We start from the raw sequence: 15,276 nt of genomic DNA on the forward strand, positions 1-15,276 counted from the left end.
TTTAAAATTATTTGCACCCTTACCTTATAAAAAGTGATGATCTTGTAAAATTTTCTCAAGAAAATACTCCTTCCTTGCAGATTAGTCTGTTAATTGTAAAAATTATGGACTGCAAAACTTCAGGAACTTCATGTGTTTCATTTCTTTAGGTGTATAATCAGGAAAAGTAATTGGTTTAGTTATTTAGGTCCAAATCTTTTTATTTTTAACATTCGATGATTTCTTAAACCTTTAAGCAATCCCGTCTGAAACTTTATGCAGTTATGTTTTATACACTTCATTGTCCCAAAAGTGTGAGGTTTAAAGCATTTCCATTCATATCATCAATTAAATCTGATAGGCTGAGAGTGGTGGCTCATGCCTGTAATTTTAGGATTACACTTTGGGAGTCCAAGGAGGATGGATCAGGATTTTAAAGAGTGGCCTGGCAAACATGGTGAAATGCATTCTGTACTAAAAATACGAAAAATTAGCCAGCTGTGGTGCATACTTATCTAATACCAGTTACTCAGGATGCTGAGGCAGAAGAAGAGCTTGACCCAGAAGGCGGAGTTTGCAGTAAGCCAAGACGGAGCCACTGCATCCCAGCTTGGGCGACAAAGCTACGTTTCATCTCAAAAAAAAAAAAAAAAAAAAAACTGATAAAATCCCAACCATTCTAAATTATTCCTATTTGTAAGAACTTATTACTAAACTGTTATAACAACCACTGCCAAAACTTTCAAGAAAAAATTATCATGAGTACCACCCAAGACAAAACACCTACTTTCCACTATTTAAACTACGAACATTTAATTTCATTATGCTATGCACTTCAGAAACTTAGCTAGTTCAGTTTTGATTTAGGTAAAAAAAAAAAAACAAAAAAGGTTTCATTATCATATCCTCTTTCAGTCACAGAACGCTTCAAGTAGAATGTTCCAGATGTTTTAAACTTTAGTATCAACCACATCTATTTATTTCCTTTGACCTGTACTATTCCTCTAAAAGATAAACGTTTTATGGTGAGGCAGACAGTTTTGTAGTCTTTCTGAAGGCTTCTCAAACATTTTAAGCTTGTAAGTTTTTAAAGAGAAACAGCCTAATTAGAAAACTTGCGCCTCTTGCAAGGGAGATGTAACATATGCCTAATTTTGTATCTATTTATGTTCAAAGAAACAAAGGAAAATGTTCAGCAAACAACAGAATTTACTCTCCTATTGAATTTGCTTTTAAGCATGTGCAGCTAACCAATAACATCAGGAATTTTCTATTACTGTAAAATTTTATTCTGAACATTTTAATGTAGATATTACTTCTAAACAGATAGTTTTCAAATAGCATTAACAAGTATGAAATTACTTTGAAGAAAATTCCTTTTCCTTTGAATACCTCAAAACCTTCATGGAGGAAGTTAGTATCTACCTGTCTCCACAAAGCCCATATGCTTCTTTTAGTAATATGCAGGTAACAATGCAGAAATAACATTTCAATTTTTGATTTGCAAACAAGGTTTGGTATGCAATAACTATTATTTGGAATACTTGCTTTAATATCTGCTTCAGTCTCCTTTTCAGATCGACTTTCCCGACCATCTACTGTAGATGCCACATAACTTCACTTACCATATGCTTCACGACGAGCAGGGTGAACCCTACCCAGAGAAGGTGGATTCCTTTGGTCTTTTCTGCCAGTGTGCTCATGACCACAAAAGCAAAAATCACCGCAGCTTCTTGAGTAACTTTCTTGACTTCTGCCATATCTATCTCGTGTATTGTTATAATCAGAGTGGCTGCTTCCACCATAAGACATCCGAGGCCCTCTTGCAGGTGGTGCACCATGAGAGGTCCCTGCAGGGTTGATAAAATAATATGTTGGACTATATTTAAACACTTTTACTGCCACCACTAAAGGATGAATTAGTTAAAGTGCTATTTGGAAATATCTGCTTTCCTCTGCCCTTGTTGACAGGATAGATATTAATTAAGCCTGCATTGGTCAGAAGGTTTTATTTAAAAGAAGTGTAGGAGTAGTATTTTGAAGCTTAACAAATTTAATTCTGAAGTAAACGTTGAGTCACTTTTTCTGCACATGAAGTTCTCTCCTTCATATCGTTCCCTACGTTTTATACTGTTAGACTACTCAATATTTAAATATGTTATATTGTCCTTTATAATTTTCCTGAGAATTTCATTAAAATAATGATCTGGACTATTACATAAAATTCTTTAATTTAAAAATCCATCCTGGACTCTTACCATATCCCTGAAATTCATTTTTGTAAGAACTTCCACTTGCACAATCAGAATGATCTCTACCACAGGTTTTGTCGTAGCCACCACTATCACTAAATTGAAAAAAATTTTTTTAATGTCAGAATAAACAATTTAAGAAATCTATTTGATAAATCCAGATAATGTTATAGTACCTATATCCTCTAGAGGAATGTTCATCCCGACTAGATTGACCATTATCATGGTATGCATAGCCTCTAGATGGTGGAGCATAATCCCTGGTTTCTTGGGAGCTTGGATGATTTCTGTGTGAGTAAGTTTAAGCAACAAATTTTAAATTTTCAACTTCTACTATCCAACATATAACTAAATTACAACTTAAACACAATTAAATTGCCAAACATCTAAAAAGATATTTCTCCAAATAAAATAGGCAAATGCCCAAAAACACATGGAACAGATACTAATAATCAGTGATTCATAAAATGCATTTCAAATCCAAAATGAGATTCCAGACTTCACACACACACACTAGAATGGCATTACATTTTAAAAAGCAGGAAGTAGCAAGTGTTTGAGAGTATGTAGATAAATTGGAACCCTAATACAATGTTAGCTGGAATGAATAACTTAAGAAATCTTTTTGACAAGTCCAGAAAAAGTTATAGTACCTATATCCTCTAGAGTGATGTTCATCCCGACTAGAATGACCATAATCATGATATGCATAGTCTCTAGATGGTGGAGCATAATCCCTAGTTCTCAGGAGCTTGGATGATTTCTGCGTGCATAAGTTTAAGCAACACATTTTAAATTTTCAACTTCTAGTATCCAAAACGTAACTAAGTTACAACTTAAACAAAATTAAAAGGTCCAAAACCTAAATGGATATTTCTTCAAATAAAATAGGCAAATGCCCAAAAAGCACATGAACAGATACTCACAATCAGTGATTCAGAAAATGCACTTCAAATCCAAAATGAGATACCATAATTCACACACACACACACACACACACACACACACACACTGGAATGGCAATAAAAGCAGGAAATAGCAAGTGTTTGACAGGATGCAGATAAATTGGAACCCTGATACAATGCTAGTTGGAATGGAAAATGATGCAGCTACTATGGAGAAATGTAGTGGTTCCTCAAGAAAACAATATAATTATCATACTACCAAGCAATTCCACTCATATACACCCAGAATTGAATACGTGTACTCAAACAAATATGCGTGCATAGAAATACTGCGGTGGAAACAACCCAAATAAAATAATGAGTTAACAGCTTGTGGAAGGAGTGAAGTGCTATGATGTAAATGAACCTTCAGGACATCATGGAAAAGGAAAGGAGAGAGATACAAAAAGTCGTGTAGTGTTTGAGCCCATTAACATTAAATGTCCACAACAGTAAGTTCAGAGGCAGAACACTGACTGGTGTTTGCTAGCAGCTGAGGGAAGGGAGAAAATGGAAGGAACTGCTTAACTGGTAGTTGGAGTTTTATTTTGGCGTCATGAAAATGTTTTGGAACTCGATGGAGGTAGTTGTTGCATGACATAGAATGTATTAAATGTCACTTAACTGTTTACCTTATAATAATTAATTTTGTTATGTTTATTTCATCATCAAAACAAAAATAATCAACTTTTTAAAATTTTTTCCTTTACCCATCCTTAGCTGCATAACCGTCATCTCTTAGAGACATATGGTCATTTCTCCAGGAAGAGATTGGCTCTCTGAGTGGAGGACCTCCCTAATTCCCTCTTCCATATGATACGGGACCTTTAACATTAAAATGTTGGAACATTATGTAAAGAACACCTAATCTGAAACACTATTTTCTCTTCTCTCAAACAACTTTTTAAAATTATTTCTTCTATGACTCCATTCTTTGTTTCCTAAATTACTAGACAGTCATGACACTGTGAATATTTCTTATGGCTTTGGATAATCCCATGGCTCCCACAAGGCCAGTTCTTCTAACGAAGCTGAAGGCAAACATTAATTCTTAGGTAAAAGTTCATTTGTAATGGTTAAGAACTACTTAGTTACTATTTTCCTTTTCATATGAATTACTGATGACTACAAATGACATAGGGAAAACATGTAAAACCACCAAATCTTCACAATTTTAAAGTTTACATACATTGTCCTTTCTCAGCTGAGGAAGGTAAATTTTCCCACATAGTTCAATCTACCTCACAAACACAAATACTGCTACCTTTGAACGACTGCATGCTAAACTTTTACATGAAAGTTCTCCTTTCTCTCTAAGTGGTTGGCTCTATCTTAAATGTTGACAAATTAAAATGTACTGGTGAAAACTTTCTAATGATAGCCAAGATTTACTTTTACTGCAATAAACAACACTATTAAAGGGGTCATTACAACATCGTTGCTGTTTCAAAATAGAAAAAATTATCCTTTAATATACTCTTCACAGTGCTATTCCTTAAAGGTCAGCCTTTCACCTATGATATGTTCACTAGCTAATTTTCCAATGGAAATGTGTTGGCTTGGGTATCCTGAAGTCAATAAATACCTGACTTCACCAATACTCTACTTATGAAATGTAAAATTGAAAATGTCAGTTTTTAATTTCCTCCATATTAGGATGGAGGACTAAGTAAGAATTTTAATTTGTTCTGCTTACTTTCTTTGCTGAAAACTTCTGTTTCTTGTCTTGCTTTCTTCTGTTCAGTCTGCAATCTTACAATTGTCCTTCTCAAAAATATTACTTCTATTCAATCCTACTGCTCATATCATGTTGCTTAGTACTAAATTCTCTCCTCAAATAATTTCCAACCTTACACTAAGGATATTGTGTTAATGTTTAAACATCCTAGAACAATCTTAATTATTGATTTACAGTTCAGCTAATAACTCGATTTAAAAATTACATGGATTCTGTTATTTGGGGGAAGATCTTAAATCCCTTACAAGACCTCTTGCAGCCACGTCGCCCATTGTTTCTACCTTGAAACTTCTTTTTTTATTTCTGGGCCCAAAATATTTGCCCAGATTTGCTCATGGCTGCTTCCTCCCCAGTGTTCCAAAGTCATCCAAAATTCCTTAAACTCTTTATTCACCTTGAAAATCTAAGAACCTCCTTTATTGGCCTTCTCAACATTTATGTGCACATAACATTCGTATTTATTTTTACACAACAAAATATGTGAGATTAAGTAGTTTAGAAATAACATTGGCTGGGTGTGGTGTCTCACACCAGTAATCCCAACACTTTGGGAGGCCGAGGCAGGTGGTTCATGAGAGGAAGAGATAGAGACCATCCTGGCCAACAGGGTGAAACCCTCTCTCGCTCAAAGTAGCAAAATTAGGTGGGCATGGTGGCGTGGCCTGTAGGCAGGAGAATCAGTTGAACCCAGGAGGCAGAGGTTGCAGTGAGCCAAGATCGACCCACTGCAATCCAGCCTGTTGACACAGTGAGACTCCGTCTTAAAAAACAAACAGACAAAAACTCTACACAAATTACCTGCTCTTTTGCTTGAAAACTAGGGGGAAAAAGGAAATTATCATAGATTACTATACAGAAGTCAAAATTATCTCCAGAGTTACCACAAAGCCATGAACCAAAAGCTACTCTTGGTTTCTACCACAGCTTGAAATACTAATTTATAAGAGTGAATAAAAATGTGCTTTCTGCTATGTGCCAGGAAATGTGCTAGATGTAACAGAAATAAAAGCAACTAGGAAGACTTAAATATGCACTATATACAATTTCACAATCAATAGATTCATACATGGTACAGCAAGTACAAAATACCTACAATACGCAATGAGGAAGAAAATATGAAATCTAAGTGGTTTTTGAAACATAAATTGATATTTTTGAGACACACACGGGGAAGGATAATTCTTAAGAAGTCCAAAAAAGCATTTTGGGGATAGCATAAAGAGGAACAGAGGCTAAAAACAGATTGAGATAATGTTATTTATCATTTTTTTTAATTTGCTATATTTTTTTGCTATAGAGTCTTGCTCTGTTGCCAGCCTGAAGGGCAGTGGCATGATCTCAGCTCACTACAACCTCCGCCTCACAGGTTCAACTGATTCCCCTGCCTCGGCCTACCAAGTAGCTGCAGCTACAGGCACACACCACCACTCCCGGTGGATTTTTTGTATTTTAGTAGAGGCAGGGTTTCACCATGTTGGCCATGATGGTTTCATTCTCCTGACATCATGATATGCCTGCCTTGGCCTCCCAAAGTGCTGGGATTACAGGCTTTAATAAAAAGTGCACATAAATACAATGGCGCCTTAGCACCATCTCCCACAACTTGCCCAAATTTCAGACATGTCCGACAGTTAAAGGTAGAATCCTCAAGAAAAATCAATGAGTTTAACAAAAATGAATTTCTTAAAAGGACTAATATCACACTGCTCCCACCAAGCCCAGCCTGATTAGGATCATGTTATAAAGCAAAAAAGTTCTGAAGGGCCCAGAATGGAATGAACTTGACACAATGTAAAGGAATTCAACAGTTAACAGAACTACATAAAAGTTTAAAGCTTTAGTAAATACACAATCCGTAGATTTAAGACTCAATAGGACAACAGACCAATGTTTGGATCAAAACAAATCCTCAAACACACTGGGGAAATGAGTAATTAGGTATTCATGTTACATACATCACTCTGGTGACAGGAAAAAAACGTCCTCAGGAGAAAAGAGCAAGGATGGGGAAAAAATGCCAGTTACTTCTTGTGTTATCCAACTTCAATGTTCTCCTATTTTTTTCTATTTTCAAGTACTTAACACTTCCTTAAATGTAAAGGTCTTATTTAAACCCACTTTCTCAAAAATATATTTTCAGAAAATGGGAGAGAATCTTTCCTTCTTGTGAGTCTGTCTAGATGTCTATCCACAGTTTGTCTGTGCTCTAGAAGTATTTCCATGAATTGGAAGTAATTGCGTTAATGGCATGTAATAAAGGTTGACTTATTCCTTTCATGTACATGAGGGTCCCTTATAAGTTTTAAAGCTCTTCAAAACCTTTGAAGATCTATTTACACTCATATTGAAATACAAACATAGAAAAAGGTTACCATATATTAATTTATATAAGGTTAATTCCAATACCCTTCCAACTACAGTTGAATGTATATGGCACAAAGAAGAGGATGTCTTCATATGGCATTCTACTATCTTCAAAAGTTACGTAATTCTAAAAAGACCTAGAAATACTGTTAACTGAAGAAGAGAGTTAGAATATTATTAATGAGGGACTCTACCTCTCCATTCATATCTTTGGCAGTATTCTTAGCATCTGCAGGGTTCTCAAAAGTAATAAATGCAAAGCCTCTGGATTTGCTGGTTCGATCCTTTATCAAAAGAACTAAAATATATGAAAACATTTTACATTGATATAATGGACTCGTCAAGGTACTAACCAACTAAAAGTTACATCAAATCAAAAATAATTGCATTTCCCATCACTAGTATTATACTTGATACTGGTCACCCCTATAGTCAGCCTATTTTGTTCCAGTTTGTTCCCTAACTCCACAACACGTTTAGTTTTCCTTATTTTCGTTTCTAAGTAGTAGGTGATCCTTACCACAGATCCTTAACCTGCTACTATGAGAATTTTCCAAATATCAAATAGATAACTTCAAAATAAGAGTTTAAAAACAATAAGGCATTTTAATGTAGGTATACAATGAACTTTGAAAAAACATGTTTTTTCAAAACATATATATAACAGACATATTTTAAATATACATATTGAAATATACATATGAAAATACACACACACACACACACACACACACACACGCACACACGGTTTTAAGGGTTACCTTCTGATATGGGACCATGTTTCTCAAATACTGCTTTAAGCATCTTTTCATTGGTTTCCCTATTGAGGCCACCAATGAAAAGCTTGCCCGGATGATCTGCTTCTACCATTGTGCTGCAAATGGTCAAAGAAAAATCTATATTTAGATAAAAATAAATAAGCTAAAAAGATAAAATTTTATTACGTACCGTGTTGAAAACTCAAGTGAAATTCCCTTTCAGAGCCTGACATCTTTTTTAGTACTTCTTACTTTAAATACAAAAATCAATTCAAGATGGATTAAAGACTTAAACGTTAGACCTAAAACCATAAAAACCCTAGAAGAAAACCTAGGCAATACCATTCAGGACATAGGCATGGGCAAGGACTTCATGTCTAAAACACCAAAAGCAATGGCAACACAAGACAAAATTGACAAATGGGATCTAATTAAACTAAAGAGCTTCTGTACAGCAAAAGAAACTACCATCAGAGTGAACAAGCAACCTACAAAATGGGAGAAAATTTTTGCAACCTACTCATCCGACAAAGGGCTAATATCCAGAATCTACAATGAACTCAAAGACATTTACAAGAAAAAAACAAACAACCCCATCCAAAAGTGGGCAAAGGACATGAACAGACAGTTCTCAAAAGAAGACATTTATGCAGCGAAAAAACACATGAGAAAATGCTCATCATCGCTGGCCATCAGAGCAATGCAAATCAAAACCACAATGAGATACCATCTCACACCATTAGAATGGCAATCATTAAAAAGTCAGGAAACAACAGGTGCTGGACAGGATGTGGAGAAATAGGAACACTTTTACACTGTTGGTGGGACTGTAAACTAGTTCAACCATTGTGGAAGTCAGTGTGGCGATTCCTCAGGGATCTAGAACTAGAAATACCATTTGACCCAGCCATCCCATTACTAGGTATATACACAAAGGACTATAAATCATGCTGCTATAAAGACACATGCACACGTATGTTTACTGCGGCACTATTCATAATAGCAAAGACTTGGATCCAACCCAAATGTCCAACAATGATAGACTGGATTAAGAAAATGTGGCACATATACACCATGGAATACTATGCAGCCAAAAAAATGATGAGTTCATGTCCTTTGTAGGGACATGGATGAAATTGGAAATCATCATTCTCAGTAAACTATCGCAAGAACAAAAAACCAAACACCGCATATTCTCACTCACAGGTGGGAACTGAACAATGAGATCACATGGACACAGGAAGGGGGAACATCACATTCTGGGGACTGTTGTGGGGTAGGGGGAGGGGAGAGGGATAGCATTGGGAGATATACCTAATGCTAGATCACCAGTTAGTGGGTGCAGTGCACCAGCGTGGCACATGTATACATATGTAACTAACCTGCACAATGTGCACATGTACCCTAAAACTTAAAGTATAATAATAAAAGAAAAAAAAGAAAAAGAAATAAATAAATATGTAAAATTTCTAACATACAGAGCAAAGGGGGCACTGACTTCATGGATAAATGCTGCATTTTAATATGGACCTGACAAAATCTCATTTCTAAAACTTAGATAAGAAAAGCTATTGTAATTTTCCTAAGTTGTAATGTGAAGGAGTGCCCCATTTAAATGATTTTATTTGAAAACTATATATTTATGAGGTACAGTGTGAGGTTTTGTGTATTTTCTTTCTTGAGATGTATATCCCCTGTTGCCAAAATGCACTGCTCATTGCCGCCTCCTCCACCCAGCCTCAACTGATCTTCCCATATCTCAGCTTCCCAAGTAGCTGGTACTACCGGGGCTTTTTACCAGAGCTGGGAAATTTTTTGTGTTTTTTTTTTAAATTGACATGCGTTTCCCCATATTGCCCAAGCCAGTCTCCAAATCCTGGGTTCAAGTGATTTGCTGGCTTGGGACTATTAGAGTGATGGCATTTCAAGGGTGAACCACCACGCCCAGCGGGATATGTGGATAAAAGATTAAATCAAGGTAATTAAAATGTTCTTGGGGGAGAACACTTAAAATATCTTACCATCTTTAAGTGATTTGAAATATACAATAGGTCAAAGATCCCCAAACCCTGGCCTTCAACCCATACCTATCTGTGGCCTGATTGTGATGCCGGAGGATGACCTGTAATACCTGTCTGTGGAGAATGTAACGCCTGAGGATGACCTGAGGTGGTACACTTTTATCCGGAAACCATCCTCCCTACTCCCTCGCTGGCCCTCCCTGTCCCCGTGACAGCCTCACTGCCCCACCTGGCCTCTGTCACATTGCTCCTACCGGAAGACCCGCCCCACCACGTGCCCCTCGGAGACCTGCCGCCAGTCCCCACTCCCAAACGTGTCCACCTCGCCGCCTTCTTCCCCTGCGCAACCCTTGTCTGAGGAAAAACTGGCTTCCACTAAACCAGTCCCCGATGCGAAAATGGCAATAGATTAAAGGAGTCCATTATGTTACCCAGGCTGGTCTCCAACTCCTGACCTGAAGCCATCCTCCTACCTCCACTTCCCAAAATGCTAGGATTACAGGACTAAGTCCGTGTGCCGGGTTAATGGAATAACTTAAGCGCATCTATTTTGTTCCCGTTTTAGGCTATCTAACTCCATTTGTCTGGATTACACCTACTTATTCGGTTTAAATTATTTATGGTGCCCGGGATACATGAAACATGTTTCAAATACTGTCATGCAACGAAGGAGACAATTACAGGCTTTACAGAGGCAAACTGAAACTGAGATTATTTACGGCCCCAGACTTCTACATAAACTAACGTAATACAATTTATGTCAAAATCTGGTAATTCCCGTCAAGCAAATCAGACATGTGACATGCGCTGACTAAAAGTACAAGTTTTTAATAGCCTTGGTTAAGTATATTGCCTGTATTTTGAATAATGACCACATTCACAGAGAAAACCCTCTGGAATAAAAAGTGCACATGGCGCCTTAGCACCATCTCCCACAACTTGCCCACATGTCGGACATATCCGACAGTTAAAGGTAGAATCCTCAAGAAAATTAATGAGTTTAACAAAAATGAGTTTCTTAACAGCACTAAGGAGTTCTCTCCCCACTGTCTCCTCCTATAATTCAACACCCTCACATGGAAAACCCATCCCCTTTTACAGATAAAATCGCAAAACTTTTCTTTCTGTTCTTATCAAGAGACCAACGTGTCCAGAGAAACAGAAAATACACGTGCTTTTCAGCAGGACAAACAGCCTCAGGGTCGCCCGGCTCTCATGTCGTATGCATCCGGCTTTGGGACACCACGGGGCCAACTGCGGGAAGGACAGCTGGAACTGGCCTGAGGGGGAAGGACGCCAGAAGCCGTGCCCGGAAATCTCGCCTACCTCCAGCGGCCAATCATTGCGAGGGCGGGGGGCGTCGACCAGTTATTGCGAGGACTGTAGGCGTCTTACCAGGCACCCTGCCCCTAGTTGGCAGGCAGCTCCATCCTCCCGCGGTAAGCCTCCTCTGAGAAGCTGCTTGTGCCTGGCGGCGGAGGATTCCGACACACGGGGACTGTAAGCCCTTTGGCATTGTGGGCATAGAAGACCTACACCCTAACTGGCATCCTGAGTGTGGCAAGACATTAACCCACAGGGAACACATGAAACATCTCACTTCATTAGGCAGGTTAGGCTGATGGTACTAAATACTGCAGATCCAGAGGGGAGAGAGAAGAACCAGGCGAGGACGCCGCAGCTGCGGTGGCTTGGAGGGGAGTGGGGCAGGGCGGGTGCCTGGGAGAAAAGTCGACGGGTAAGTTGCTGGGGTGGAATTCGTCTGCACCAGAAGCTGAAACCCCACAAGGACTCTATCAGGTCTAGGCAAACACAGACTCCGAGTTCCATGCTTCCTCCCTGAGGATGCTGTACTCACAGGGGCGTTCCAAAGGACCTCTCATCCTGTGCCCTTGGGCACACGGGAGGCCAGCCGCCATGGTCGCCAATGCGATAACCCGTGTGCACTGCCTCGCTGGCACAGATCCTCCCGCAAGCGCAGCAGTGGCCGTCGTGCCTGCCAGTGAGGCTCTGGAAGCCCAGGGCCTCGGCCTCCGACTCCAGGGCTACTGTGTACAGCTAACCCTGCTGGGTATCTGGGCCCCATGGTGAGTGTGGCGGGCTGTGGGCCCTGCGGGGCTCCCCAGGAACCCTGTATCCACGTGGGTGTGGCACATGTTTCTCAGAAGGGCAAGGCCCAGGGGCCCTTCCGGGAGCTTCCTCTAGAGTCTAGGGGTGCCAAGGACATGAGATGGGCAGTGTAGGCCTTAGTCTGTGGGAGCCTCAAGGAGGGCACCATGTTAAGGGGGAGGTGCTGCAGGAGAGGGCAGCCTGTGCGCAGAGCAGGGAGGCAACCCTGGGGGAGGAGGCATGCTAGTGGCTAGTGGGGGACGACATCATGACAGAGATAGAGGTGGTGGCCAAGGAGGAGGCCAATGTGGAGCGGCAGCAGGAGGACCCGCAGGCACAGCTTGGCCCTGGCCCCAGGACGCCCCGGCCAGCAACCAACTCGCTGGAAGTCCTTCACTTGGAGCTGGGCTCCAGTCAATGTCCCAGGCTGCAGCGCATCCACGGCTTCTGGGCCAGAGCCATATCCTTGCAGCTGCCCATTCGGGATGGCTGACAGCAGTGGGTGGGCGCCGAGCTCTCAGGAGCGGGGTTGGGGGAAACAAGGTGGAAGGCACCGGGGCTCAGCCAGGATTCAGGACATGGGGGACAACGAGGGGAACCAAGGACAGATTCGTGCAGATAGAAGGGCAACTTAATTGAGGGCACCCTGAGGGCACGTTATAGGGACAGGAAGCCAAGCACAGCACTCACAAGGGAGAATAGCACCTCAAAGGACCCTTCATAAACAGCAGAAAGTTGAAGGACACATTTCACTGGGAAAATCCCTGGAGGAAGGGGAATCTGCGCGCCCAGGCCAGCCATGGAAATACCCCTGCTCCCGGTACCTGTGTCCAGCAGGCTTATCCTAGAAACACAAGGTGCTCAATACTCGGGTTCACCGTGCACGGGGCTGCTGTCCTCTGCAAGGCAGGCACCAGCTCCCCAGACACGATTTCTTCCCTCTGCCGGCGCTGCATCCAAGGATGTTTAGGCCCTGAGCATATACAACCTCCCGTGAAACCACTAGAGTCTCATGGAGAGAGCCAGGCACAGCCCTGCAGCTACTTCTACCCACAGCGGTTCCCTCGGGTGGACACGCCCACCCCTCAGTGAGACCAGGAGAAGAGGACAGCGCACACACGGACAGCAGCAGAGCCTGTCCAGCACCCAGCACATGAGGGCCTCCCGCAGCTCAGGAACCCTGAGCAAGTAGCTGCCTCACACCACAACAACCCGCCGGCAATCCCCTCCCCACTTTTTCTGTGCCTGTCCCTGGTCAGAGCAGGCTGTCTTGGCCTGCCTCCACCTGCCGCCAAGACCACCACAGCTGCGAAGGTGCCCCCCAACACCAGACAGAGGACCAGGAAGGGAGGGTGCCAGACCAAAGGCCTGCGGGGTAGCCCTGCCCCACACTCTCCGTGCTCTTGCAAAGTTGCAGGGTGTTTCTCTGTGAGAGGTGACAGCGTGCTGGCAGTCCTCACAGCCCTCGCTCGCTCTCCGTGCCTCCTCTGCCTGGGCTCCCACTTTGGCGGCACTTGAGGAGCCCTTTGGCCCACCACTGCACTGTGGGAGCCCCTTTCTGGGCTGGCCAAGGCCGTAGCCGGCTCCCTCAGCTTGCAGGGAGATATGGAGGGAGAGGCGCGAGCGGGAACCCGGGCTGCGCGCGGCGCTTGCGGGCCAGCTGGAGTTCCAGGTGGGCGTGGGCTTGGCGGGCCCTGCCCTCGGAGCAGCCTGCCGGCCCTGCCAGCCGCGTGCAATCAGGGGCTTAGCACCCGGGCCAGCGGCTGCGGAGGGTGTACTGGGTCCTCCAGCAGTACCAGCCCACCGGCGCTGTGCTCAATTTCTCGCCGGGCCTTAGCTGCCTTTCCGCGGGGCAGGGGTCCGTACCGGCAGCCCTCCATGCCTGAGCCCCCCACCCCCTCCGTGGGCTCCTGTGCGGCCCGAGCCTCCCTGAGGAGCGCCGCCCCCTACTCCACGGCGCCCAGTCTCATCGACCACCCAAGGTCTGAGGAGTGCGAGCGCATGGCGTGGGACTGGTAGGCAGCTCCACCTGCAGCCCCAGTGCGGGATCCACTGGGTGAAGCCTGCTAGGCTCCTGAGTCTGGTGGGGACATGGAGAACCTTTATATATAGCTCAGGGATTGTAAATACACCAATCGACACTCTGTATCTAACTCAAGGTTTGTACACACACCAATCAGCACCCTGTGTCTAGCTCAGGGTTTGTGAGTGCACCAACTGACACTCTGTATCTAGCTGCTCTGGTGGGGCCTTGGAGAACCTTTATGTCTAGCTGAGGGATTGTAAATACACCAATTGGCACTCTGTATCTAGCTCAAGGTTTGTAAACACACCAATCAGCACCCTGTGTTTAGCTCAAGGTTTGTGAATGCACCAATCAACACTCTGTATCTAGCTACTCTGGTAGGGCCTTGGAGAACCTTTGTGTCCATACTCTGTATCTAACTAATCTGATGGGGACATGGAGAACCTTTGTATCTAGCTCAGGGATTGTAAACGCACCAATCAGTGCTCTGTCAAAAGAGGCCACTCGGCCCTACCAATCAGCAGGATGTGGATGGGGCCAGATAAGACAATAAAAGCAGGCTGCCCAAGCCAGCATTGGCAACCCTCTCGGGTCCCTTTCCACACTGTGGCAGCTTTGTTCTTTCATTCTTTGCAATAAATCTTGCTACTGCTCACTCTTTGGGTCCACACTTGCTTTTATGAGCTGTAACACTCACCGCGAAGGTCTGCAGCTTCACTCCTGAGCCAGCGAGACCAAGAGCCCACTGGGAGGAATGAACAACTCCAGACGCGCTGCCTTAAGAGCTGTAACACTCACCGCAAAGGTCTGCAGCTTCACTCCTGAGCCAGCGAGACCACGAAGCCACTAGAAGGAAGAAACTCCGAACACATCCGAACATCAGGAGGAACAAACTCCAGACGCGCCACCTTAAGAGCTGTAACACTTACCGTGAGGGTCCGCGGCTTCATTCTTGAAGTCAGTGAGATCAAGAACCCACCAATTCTGGACACACCTGCACGCTCACCTAATCATCTGGTGGCTCCTTGACCAGAGGCAGATTGTGCGTCACACCCAGGTGTTGGTTGGCCGGGATCACAAACGAT

The 15,276-nt window shown here is 42.7% G+C and overlaps 1 pseudogene; it reads right to left on the bottom strand.

Annotated features, from left to right (window-relative positions):
• LOC129395646 (RNA-binding motif protein, Y chromosome, family 1 member F/J-like) overlaps positions 1-15,276 on the bottom strand; it is a 353,374-nt pseudogene that overhangs the window by 309,115 nt on the left and 28,983 nt on the right.

Source organism: Pan paniscus, chromosome Y (genome assembly GCF_029289425.2).
Source record: "Pan paniscus chromosome Y, NHGRI_mPanPan1-v2.0_pri, whole genome shotgun sequence".
NCBI classification, from domain to species: domain Eukaryota; kingdom Metazoa; phylum Chordata; class Mammalia; order Primates; family Hominidae; genus Pan; species Pan paniscus.